Source organism: Danio rerio, chromosome 9 (genome assembly GCF_049306965.1).
Source record: "Danio rerio strain Tuebingen ecotype United States chromosome 9, GRCz12tu, whole genome shotgun sequence".
Lineage (NCBI taxonomy): Eukaryota > Metazoa > Chordata > Actinopteri > Cypriniformes > Danionidae > Danio > Danio rerio.
Genome location: NC_133184.1, coordinates 10,977,501 through 10,989,861, shown reverse-complemented (window position 1 = coordinate 10,989,861; position 12,361 = coordinate 10,977,501).

The following is a 12,361-nucleotide window of genomic DNA, read 5'->3' as shown; positions in this document are numbered from 1 at the left end:
AGGGGCATTGCTAGACCCTATTTACTGGGGCACATGCTCAAGTTTTGAGTTACAGTTTACATTTTATGTAAGTGTATAAATTAAAAGTGGTAATCCAATAATAAAAATGTCATTCTCTATGTACAACTGAATCAATGCTTAAAAGCAATTCGAAAGCTTTTGTTTTTAACTGAAATCAAACCGACACATATGTGCCACTCCTACTTGAAGCTAATGTGTTACTTCAGATCCTGGTGTGAATCCTGGTTGTTTACAACCACGGCAAACAAAAATATGCATCGCTCATGCATTGTGAAACCGGAGCAACAGACTTTCATGTGAAGGTGTTGCGAGTTTTTCAAGTTGGCAAAACTAATGTTTAAGTAATATGATGATAATCTTAGTTTAAATAAACGTGGCTCTTGTAAGATAGATTATTTATTTATATATTTATTTATTTATTTATTTATTTATTTTTTGTATAAAGCAGAAAGGAGAGATGATAAGTCAGGGAGGTTAGACTTAATGCTTTTAAGATGCAGTTAAGAAACTGCTTAATCATTTTGAAATTCAAGGACTCAACAATTTTACTTAAAGCGATGACTTTTTAAAATATTTGTTTTATTTAACATTCAACTTTATATATCATCAACACACTAAAATTAAGATGTACCAATTTAAAAATATGATATAGTTACTATTTCATTAACTGATAAAGTAAAAATAGAATAAATCTGTAGTGCATAAATATAGCAAAATGACAATCTCTATAGATTCTTTTTTCTTTTAATGTATGACTGGTTATAAGATGAACAATTGAACTGATGCAGCTACAATGCTATATTTCCACCCAAAACTGCAATATTGCATAAAAGTTTAGAAAAAGAGCACAATTTCCATCAATTTACAGTTGTTCTGGCGATGCAGTGATGGCCCTGGGACTAATTAAGTAAATTAGTTGTACCTCAGAAGATGAAATGCAATGAATGCGTGCAGGGGCAGACTGGGACGAAAAATCAGCCCTGGCACTGTAGCCACACTAGCCCACATTACCACACTGACACATCCCCACCCATGGATATGCACAATCACTACTTATATTGGTGTACAGATGGTGACATACAGTAATATTAGCAGTACCATATGTAATAAATATTCAAACATTTAATGTATGTGACAGGAACAAAAAAAAAACTCGTCTATAACAAATTTATCAATGCAATCATTTAATTCATTCATTTTTTTTGCCTTAGTCCCTTTATTAATCTGGGATTGCCACAACGGAATGAACTGCCAACTTATCCAGCATATGTTTTACGATACCAATTCACCTAAAGCATGTGTTTGGACTTGTGAGGAAAACCGGAAAGAAACCCACGCGAACATGCAAACTCCACACAGAAAAACCAACTGACCCATCCGAGGCTCAAACCATCAATTTTCTTGCTGCCCCCTTTCGAGACTATTTCAGTTAATTTTATGCATTTTAGACAGCGTCTGATTTTAAAGCAATTTTTTGCTTTCTCTGAGCTTTCCGGCACCGCTTTTTCTTTTTTATGGTCCATCTCTGAAAATTAGCTTGTGTTGCACTTACTGTTTGTTTGATATTCTTTCCAGATTTTAATTACATTCGCATAACCTCTGATTGGGTCAGCCTCTCGAAACCATTGAAAACCTCACTCGAAACCTCTCTCGGCCATTGCCGATTGGGCCAATGCTTAATTTTTATTATTATTATTACTATTATCATCATCATCATCATAATATTCACATCTTGCAAGAGATAAAAGCTGCCTGCATGTAAAAACAATACATTAAAAAAATAAATAAATAAATGTATAAATAACATACCGGCCCACATTTAAAAAATGGTCTGGCCCTTCGAGCATTTGCTAGAATTGCTAGCCAGTCCGCCCCTGAATGCGTGGTGGCTTTTAGGAGCGCTAGACCGCTCTTTGGGAGCACAGCTATTCAAGATAGTAGTAAAAGGTATTAATAATGGAGCACTTTGATGACAGACTTTGGCTAAGCAATTTTAGACTGACCAAAACAACATTTTAGATCAGTTGATCTACTGGTTTGTCCATTGTGCCTATTTTTTGTTATCACATGAACTGTTAAAACAAAACCACATAAGCGTTTGATGCTCAGGCTGGAATTTATTTTGGTATATGTGTTTCCATCGTAGTGTTAGCACATTTTTTTCTTCTTATCGGATAAAGACGTTTGTCCAACTCGTTTGTGCGCATTTGTTTTATGCATGGGGCGAAGTAGGTAGTGCTGTCGCCTCACAGCAAGAAGGTCGCTGGGCCGCTGGTTCGAACCTCGGCTCAGTTGGCGTTTCTGTGTGGAGTTAACATGTTCTCCCTGCGTTCGCGTGGGTTTCCTCTGGGTGCTCCGGTTTCCGCCACAGTCCAAAGACATGTGGTACAGGTGAATTGGGTAGACTAAATTGTCCTTAGTGTATGAGTGAGTGAGTACGTCTGTGTGTGTGTGGATGTTTGCCAGAGATGGGTTGCAGCTGGAAGGGCATCCGCTGCATAAAAACATGCTGGATAAGTAGGCGGTTCATTCCTCTGTAGTGACCCTGGATTATTAAAGGGACTAAGCCGACAAGATAATGAGTTTTCTCAAAAGTTTTTTATGCAATAATACAAAATTTGCATAAAAATAGATGGATGCTTATGATTTGTCATGCATAAAAACCAATTATAAAATATATAAAAAAATAATAATAAATAAATAACTCTGAAAGTTATAATAAATGTAACAAAGCTCAATTAATATGTCCACTACAAAGATTTTGTGATGTTTAGTACATGCATAAACTCTGTGATCTGAAATAAAAACTCAAACTATCAAAATGCAACACTAAAAAAAAAAAAAAAAAAAAAAAAAAAAACTGATAAACATCACTCTTTCGGTCAAGAATTACATGCCTTCACATCCCATTAAAACTTCTGTTTTGGAACATTTCCATGAACCTAATATTTTCTGTAGATCTATTGTGTTTCGCAGAAGAACCAAAACAGATCTATAACATTACAAAATGTCACAATTTTGTATCTGAACTATGAGAAATCCAAAGCACAAAACAACAGAACAGCAGTAACACAAACCCAAACGCGGATTTCCGTAAGACGGATCACTCCAGCCCAGCTCAATCTCTTTGATAAAGCACTTCTCAGTGGTTTAATTTCCAATGACGGAGAAATATTTTTAGCCTGACACAAAGAGGAACAAATGTCCTGAAAATAAAACAAAAACGGGCGCCACGTCAGGGGCTTCTAAAGTGATCCCACATCAATAGCTCAGGAGCCGTCACAGAGGGACATTTATTCTGGAACCGAGAGGATGAAATGATGACATTCAGGGGCCCGTTTCGTGAGATGATGTCTGGAGCCACCCGCCTGACACCTCCATAAATCAGAATGACTTTGCAGAGTCACACTAATGGAGACAAAACAGAAGATTAATACGTCTCAAGGTTTTGATAAAGGTTAATTTGGTAAAAGTATGCATCCGTTTGAAGCAATTACCAGTCACGAATGGTCGGTACCTGCAGAATTAGGGTTGCCATGGATACCAGCCGAGCGAGTAATAGGAATGTTTCCCTGCATGACAACATCTCGAATTTATTCATCTTTCTTTTATTTACCAGTCTGAAATACGCACGCAAAAAAAGAGCCTTTTATAGGGAGATGTCAGATGTGGCCTGTGTGTTACGCTTATGAATGCGGTATCAGTTATCTCTTCAATGCGCTGAATAGTGTGACCGCATAACCTCTGATAAATGTGCTATACATCCAGGAGACACAGAGGCGTAATGACAGAAACTGATATTGCAACAGAGCTGAATGTTGAGGAAGTATACATTTCTGATTTCTGCCCGGAGACGTTTTCAGATATATCAGGTCAGGTCAGTGCAATTAAATGCAAAGTTAAGTCATCCTTCAGGGAAAATCAATTTTACTCTGCTGACTAAATATATATTTGGACCAGTTCGGAACTTAATCTCAAATGAACTAATTTTAGATGAGCGATGCAGGTCTGTTACTAGCTGAGATATTACTGCAGATGGACTAACCTGATCAGTGTAATCATATGAGAGAAAGAAAAATGGTTTGAGCAAATTGTTGCTTTCAGTACTGAATGAGAAGACTGACCACACTAACATTCGAATTATCATTAACCTCCCTTCTCCCAACCTCACTCTCCAGCATGTATTTCCTCCATTGTCCTTCACTGTCTAGATATTAAAGGGAGAGTTCACCCAAAAATTAAACTTCTGTCATTTTTACAAATTTCAACAAATTTTATTTATTTTCGGAACACAAATAAGCTATTTTAGATGAAATCTAAGGTCCCGTTCACACTAATACTGTATGTTATAGTTTTAAAACTGAGTTTAGAATGAAAACGATCCATGTCCACACTGGCGTTTCACCAAGCATTTCTGAACAACTCTCCATCCCCATAATGACCACAGACACTCTGGCATGCGCTGCAGCTTATGCGCACATCAGAGCTCCAGGCAGTCAGCGGATGCTCTGAGCACACTTCCCAAGTTAGAGCAGCGCATGTCAGACAGCGCATCAAGGATTACCAAAGTTGATATTTAATTAATTGTGTCTCTATCTAATGATCTTTTGAATATATTATTTGTTCTATGGTAAGGCGTTTTGGCTGTGTGCAAAGATACGTTAATATATTTATGCAACCACGGACACTTATTCTGCACATTTGACTAAATGTTTGCCTTTATTTGCTATAATATATTAAAATATTGTACGTTATACTTTGATAATGGCCATTATTGATTATTAAAACTTAAAAGAGAATGAAAAGAGTTTCCTAAGAAAATTAAAGTCAGTTATGTTATAGGCTCTGTTTTGTTATAAATATGACTACAGTGAAGATGACGGCCATCTAAATATACAGATACATGACGCCTTAACATTTTTGGTGTCAGTTATGTTGTTAATATCAACATGAAAACAGGCAGTTCCTTATATCATATTTTCAATTTATTGTTGAGATAGTGAGACAATGAAAGAATTTTCATTACTTTGTGATCTACAGTAATTCTTTACATATACAGTAGTTGTCACCAGGGTATTCAAACTGCTTTAATGGGATAATGGGACAACCTTCAGTTAATCTTCATTGTGGTTGCCATCAATAAAAAAGTGCTGTAATAGAAGTCATAGACAAGATAATATTGATTTAATCGCATTTCTCATTAATTATGTATGGTATTCACAAAAACGTGACGTACGTTACTAGAATAAAAAAATAAATAAATAAAAATAATAAAACACCTTTTTTCAACAATTCTTATCTTAGTCATTTTGAGTATATTTATGTAAAAGTGAAAGTGAAATACCCATACTCTAAATTTGTGGTCTGCATTTAACCCGTCCAAGTGTACAAACTTAGCAGTGAGCAGCCATTGCTGCAGTGCCTAGGGAGCAGTTGGGGTATTAAGGTGTTGAGAGCACTGGTTATTCCCATCTCTGACAACCCCTGTCAGAGCTGGGTCCTGAACCTGCAACCTTCCCATCACTTTCAGCGTAGTTTAGTGACCTGTTTGACAATGTTTTGAATAAAAAGGAAAAAAAAAAAAAACTGTTAAAAAAATCTTCTTTTTAGCCTCAGTTCAGGACTCGCATTCAAAAAAGGATTTATACCGACCTGCTGATGTACAGCATACTGCTGATGTCTGTATCTTCTCTTTTAAATAAGTGCAGGCCAAAAATTCAAGTTAACCATTTTTCAGACATGTTTACGAAAACAGTGTGCATCTTCCTCTGCTTGTAAACAAGGTTAAACATCAGGTCAGAATGATTATAGTTCAGCAGCACAACATGGTTCTCCTATGAATGTATGTCCTGAACTGATGCGGAAGAGAAGAAATTGTTGATTATACTGTAGTCATTATTTAGCTTTTTGCCCACAAAAGTATTCTCACAGCTAAAAAAAATCACTGTCAAACCCATGTTAGTGCATGAACAACATGACAATGTTCTTGGTACCTTTCTAGATTTTGTCAAAGATCGAAGGTCAAAAAGCTCTCGGATTTCATCACAAGCAATAATTTGTGTTACGACAAAGGTCTTATGGGTTTGGAGCACATAAGGGTAAGTAACTAATGACAGAATTTTAATTATCTGTAATGTAATCCTTTAAAGGTAATATGAACCAGAATTTTCTAAGACTTAATTTCAGTATGTTGATGTACTTTAAGCAGTGGCGCAGTGGGTAGCACGTTCGCCTCACAGCAAGAAGGTCGCTGGGTCGCTGGTTCGAGCCTCAGCTCAGTTGGCGTTTCTGTGTGGAGTTTGCATGTTCTCCCTGCGTTTGTGTGGGTTTCCTCCGGGTGCTCCGGTTTCCCCCACAGTCCAACGACATGCGGTACAGGTGAATTGGGTAGGCTAAATTGTCCGTAGTGTATGAGTGTGTGTGTGAATGAGTGTATGTGAATGTTTCCCAGAGATGGGTTGTGGCTGGAAGGGCATCTGCTGCATAAAAACTTACTGGATAAGTTGGCGGTTCATTCCGCTGTGGCGACCCCAGATTAATAAAGGGACTAAGCCGACAAGAAAATGAATGAATGAATGTACTTTAAGCTAAAATAAAATATTAAGTAGAGGCAGTGCTTTTTGTGGATCATTCCCTAATAGTAAACTAATGGTAAGAGGGTTACTAATATTGTTGCTGAAACCATAAAGCTGACGTCAAAAGACAAGGACTTCCACTCCACACCAGGAAGCAAATTGTCAGAAAGATTACCAAAACGAGCGTGTTTCAGTGGATTAACACAGTGGATTAATTGTTCACTTTAAGAGTAAAAATGTGCTAGCAAAATAAACATTGTAAAGTTTGATTACACACAGACTTTAAATTTAGTAGTCACCACGCTAAACAAACTGCTTTTGTGCGAAAAATTGACTTTCAATTTATTAAGCAAAAATCCACCACTTAAGGCACTATAGTCTAAAGAGCATGGTGCAAAAGCATTAACGCCCCATTCACACGGGGCTTCAGCGTCAGCGCTTGACTGAAGGCGTGTCTGAAGTTGGGGCTGAATCGATCGTCATAGCAGTGTCAGCCGATGAAATTCAGTCAGGAATAGGCCACTGTCTAGCTAGTGTGTATTTGCATACTGCGATCTGATTGGCTGACGCTTCCAGCTGTGCTTGAAAAGTTGAGCTAGTCCCAACTTCTGCAGCAAGCAATGCCTCTGAAGTGGCGCCGACGGATCCACAATGCAGTTCGGCAATGCCTGACGTCACCCATTCAAAGTGAATGGGAAGCTTTGACGCTGACGCCCCGTGTGAATGGGGCATAGGGCAAGTCTGAATCCATTTTTGCTATTTTAAGGATGGAAAAATACGTTCTTAGCCCTGGTGCATGGTCTAACAGGGTTGTTAGACCCTTATCTCTTAATATGTTCTGGGAGTGTTTTGAGCATAACGTGCATTAAACCAATCCGAGTGTGTCACAGTTGCAGGTTTGTGCGCTTTTCTGGAGTGTCTGTTTGATCACGTGAGTTTGTTTTGTTTTTGTTATCCACGCGTATTTGTTTTGGTCACGTGCCTTGACGCCACTCAGCTAGTTTGATTAGCTCGCCAGCTGAGGCTCATTATCGTGCCTATATATGGGCGACGTTTTCTATGTTTCCTTGTCAGTTCGTTACGGTTGCTGAATTGTGTGTTTGTATGTGCTCAGGACCATGTGGAGAGACCACTGGACCCTGTTCTCCTGTCTGATCCCTGCCCTGTTTTCTCCTCATCCTAGCACCACACTCTTTCCTTGTATTTATTTTGACTGTGTCCAATAAATCATTTCACTTGCACTTGGATCCTTTCTGAACATTATTTGACTGTGACAGAGTCTCACATCCCATTCCCTTTAAGAGTCAGTTGCATCGTGCCATGTCACATTTGCTATTTACATATTGGATTTTGTAAATGGAAACACTAAACGCTTCACTAGCGAGAAAACAGTTACACAAACAATCTGTGCGAGGATAAAGAATGAGCCTCCTCCATTCGGCCTCTTTAGTTTCTCTTTACTCTTTTACTTCATTTGAATTTTAAGTCATTTTAGACCAACACACCCATGAGTCCACAAAATGGCGCAAATGGATTTGCTACCAAAACAACATGGTGCAAAATGTGAAAATTAGGGTTGCGCTGGTCTGAAAATTGCACACACAAAAAAAAACGAGCCTAACATATCTTGCGCCTTATTGTGCCGGAGTATGATCTTCTAAATGTTTCCAATCGATAAAAAGGCTGTTTTATAAGTGAAGTAACAGACAATTGTTGTACAGATGATAATTAGTTAATAGCATTTTTCATTAATTTATATTTTGTTCACCAAAAAGTGAAATAAAATGTATGGCTTCGAGGATTTGAGTGATTCGATATAAAAGCACACATGACCCAAGTCGCCCGTTCAGCTTTCTTCAATGAACTGACTGAAATATCACACCTGATCTGACTCTCAAAATAAACCATATGGTGGTTTTGTGTTTGCAAAAATACATAACAAAGCAGGTGCAAAAAATATAAAGAGAAGGAAAAAAGAATTAATTTGCAGAGATATCCCTACAGCTGAAATTCTTCAACAGAAAAATTAGTTGCAAAGACCCAAAGATGACCTTTCTCTTAGCAGAGAGCTTGACTTGCATTAATAAAAGTTTTTTGAATATTTTTTTTAATATGCTGCTTGAACATCATTACACGTAAATAATAATAATAATAAAAAAAAAAACTGTGAGCCAAACAGCCTCGCCAGATGTACTGCAGCATGACAACAAATAATCTAGAGACCAATTACTTGTGTAGGAGGCCATGGGTCAGACAAAACAAATGTATCCCCGCAGGACAAAGAACAAGAGACGTGTCCACATCAACATGTTTTGCCTCTTCTGTTCCTCCTGGGCAAAACGTGACAAAACTCCAAGAGGATACAAAATAAGCTGTGTATTCTCTAATGCAGCAATATTCCGTAGGTGCTGTGTTTGTCAAGAGGAAGTTGGTTTGAAATGTTAAATTCTTTGTGAGACGCCTGGACAGCCGATGTTCAGTTAGTGGTAGTGTGTGAAACTAGGCAACAGCAGATGACAGATTTACACTCAGGCATTTACTACTACATTGTCCACATTTTCACACTTTTGAGTCTATTCTTCTTTTTCGTGGTAAAAAAAAATGGAATTTAATCTTACTAATTTAAAACTGGATCTTTATTGTGCAAGCTCATCATCTTTTTATTCATCAAAGAAACTAAATTAGTTATAAATTAATATATTAATCACCAACAAATTAGCATATTCAAATAAATACAACTGTTGGAAGGAAGGAATATCCAGTTTTAGAAACATTTCAGGAATCACTGTAATAATTAGCAATTAATATAGCATTAAATATGTATGTATATATATATATATATATATATATATATATATATATATATATATATATATATATATATATATATATATATATATATATATTTTCATTCATTCAATTTCTTGTCGGCTTAGTCTCTTTATTAATCCGGGGTCGCCACAGCGGAATGAACCGCCAACTTATCCAGCAAGTTTTTACGCAGCAGATGACCTTCCAACCGCAACCCATCTCTGGGGGAGATCCACACACACTCATACACTATGGACAATTTAGCTTACCCAATTCACCTGTACCACATGTCTTTGGACTGTGGGGGAAACCGGAGCACCCAGAGGAAACCCACGCGAAGGCAGGGAGAACATGCAAACTCCATACAGAAACTGCAACTGAGCGGAAGTTCGAACCAGCGACCTTTTTGCTGTGAGGCTACAGCACTACCTACTGCGCCACTGCCTCGCCCTATATATATATATATATATATATATATATATATATATATATATAGACTTCCTTGTCCTAATGACTGATCTCATCAACCTGTAAACTAGTGAGAAATGAAAATAATAAGACTGTACAAGCAGCCAGCCATGTTGTGAGTTTCTTTCAGCTCTCTGGATGTGCAGTACATTATTTGTTACTTTATTATTTAACTGGCACTTCAAAAGCCACTTAAAGTACAGACTGCACGAAGCCCCCAGTAGCAGTATGAGGTTAAGTGCCTTGTTCAAAGATGAAGTCATAGAAGATCTTGTACATTTTCTGCTGACAGTTCACCACTAGCCAGGTTTGACCTGATGGGCTTTGACTTGCTAGTGCAGATCTTCAACCGCTCCATTACAACCATGACAGATTCGATTTCAACCATGTGACTCCGTTCAGCATTTTTACATGACATCGGAATATTTCCTAAGCGGTCTGTTTATTTCAAATTGTATCCATGAGCGGATAAAAACGCATAAATCTCAGCTAACACATAATCCTTGTGTCAGGGTGTTTTTTATTATTTTATTCATAGTCTGTTTGCTCCAGTATGTCAAAAAGCCAAAACATTGCCATTGCTTGTTAACCACCTCAAAATATCAAAGTGCTGATTCTTAAAACAAAATTGAATGAACATATTAATAACAATATGAAGGCCATGCTCATAATGAATTATAATTATAAATTAGTGTATAATGTGACATGAACATGCATATTGAAAAATAAAATGCATCACTGCTGGTACTATAAGTATTAATAACATTATTATGAACATCTCTAGCTGTCAATATAATACAATAGAGCAATGGTTCTCAAACGGTGGTACATATACCAGGCTTAATTCTAGTGGAGTAATCAATTAAAGTTAAACATGAACACTTTTACCCTTTGAAGCATATGATGACACCAATGTTATCAGTAAATTGATTTCAATAGGCTAAACCTTTTATTTTAATTTCAATTTTTCTAATATTTGTAATGTATTCTATCATTTCAAGCTAATCCCCCCCATATTTGTAATGGTTGTTGAGGGCGTATCCCATATTTTTATATCCCAATGTTGACAGGTATGGTTACATCACTTGCTTTTCTGACACAAATATACTTGTAGATATTGCTGATACATTGAGATCTTATGAAGTTAAACACTTAGAACATAAAAATAACTGCCCAAGCTCATAAAAAAATGTATTAATTTTCAACTTAACTGATACACTACTCTTGTTTCACAGCACTTTAAGTAAAAAAAAATCCAGCGAGTGGCCCTAAAATAGTGTTTAATTTTCTCAGAACCAAATAAACATGACTGTGGCAATGTTTCATTATGCTGGTTCATGTACAAATCACAGTAACTCTGAAATGAAATGTTCAATAAATGGCAGTAAAAGGCAACCATGCCATTTTATCTCATTTAACAGCTCTCACGTTCCTCTTGATGTGTTTAATGTGTTTGTTTGTATCATGTCTTCCAGTGATTGAGAGGTTAGCATATTATATATTTATTTTGCCTGTGCAGCTGTCCTTGTCCTCACCTCCCTCGTGGGAATGTCCTGATGTTTGTGACATTTTAATAACAAGGCTATTTTAAGACGTGTTTACATGGATTGCGCTCAATCTGTTTTACTTTGTTCTTGTGTTGTGTTTGATTTCAACATCTCTGTGGTGAAAAAGCCGCCATGTAACGTCTGTCTATAATTACATACTGCTGAATATTTCATCCAGTAGATTAGTAGTACGCTGTCAATAAGATACCAGTTTTAAGTTCATCAGAATTGATGAATATTAATCACTGTACTTTATGAAATACACTGGCCTTCACAGAGAACAACAGTGCTTAATTAGGTTCATGACACAGTCCTGTCAGATCTCAAATATAGCTCTTTCACTTCATGATGGCTCTGTCTCTCTGTGTAGGTCACTAATTATTAAGTATTAACACTTCTGTCTGGCATCGCAGACTTCTGCAATTTCCAATGATTATCAGAGTATCTGTGAAGTAAAAATTAGTAGAGCATGTTTCTGACTATTGAAACTAGTGGAGTAAAGTTTGATAAGCTTTTATGTTGGCTTGACAAAGTTACAGGTCTATATAACATTTGAAGAAATTTTGGAAATTGTACTTGGATAGAGAGAGGGTTGTGATTGCCAGTGTAGTTGTCTCCGCTGGCGATCACTTCCTGTAGTTTGTACCAATTGCCAGCGGGGTTTCCTATATGGAAGATTACCGCTGAGCGAACTCCAACTCCCAGAAACCTCTGCACTCATCAACGCTGGTAACAGCTGACAATAATCCGGACACTCGCACACAGACACAGCCGCTGCTCATCTACACTGATTACATAGACTATAAGTACACCTCACATTCATGCATTCAGACCTGAGTATTGTTTATCCCACGAACATTATACTCAAAAAAATCAACTAGGCATGTATTGGATTTACAAAATAAAAATTTGTCAGATTGAAAAGAACAAATCAAGTTT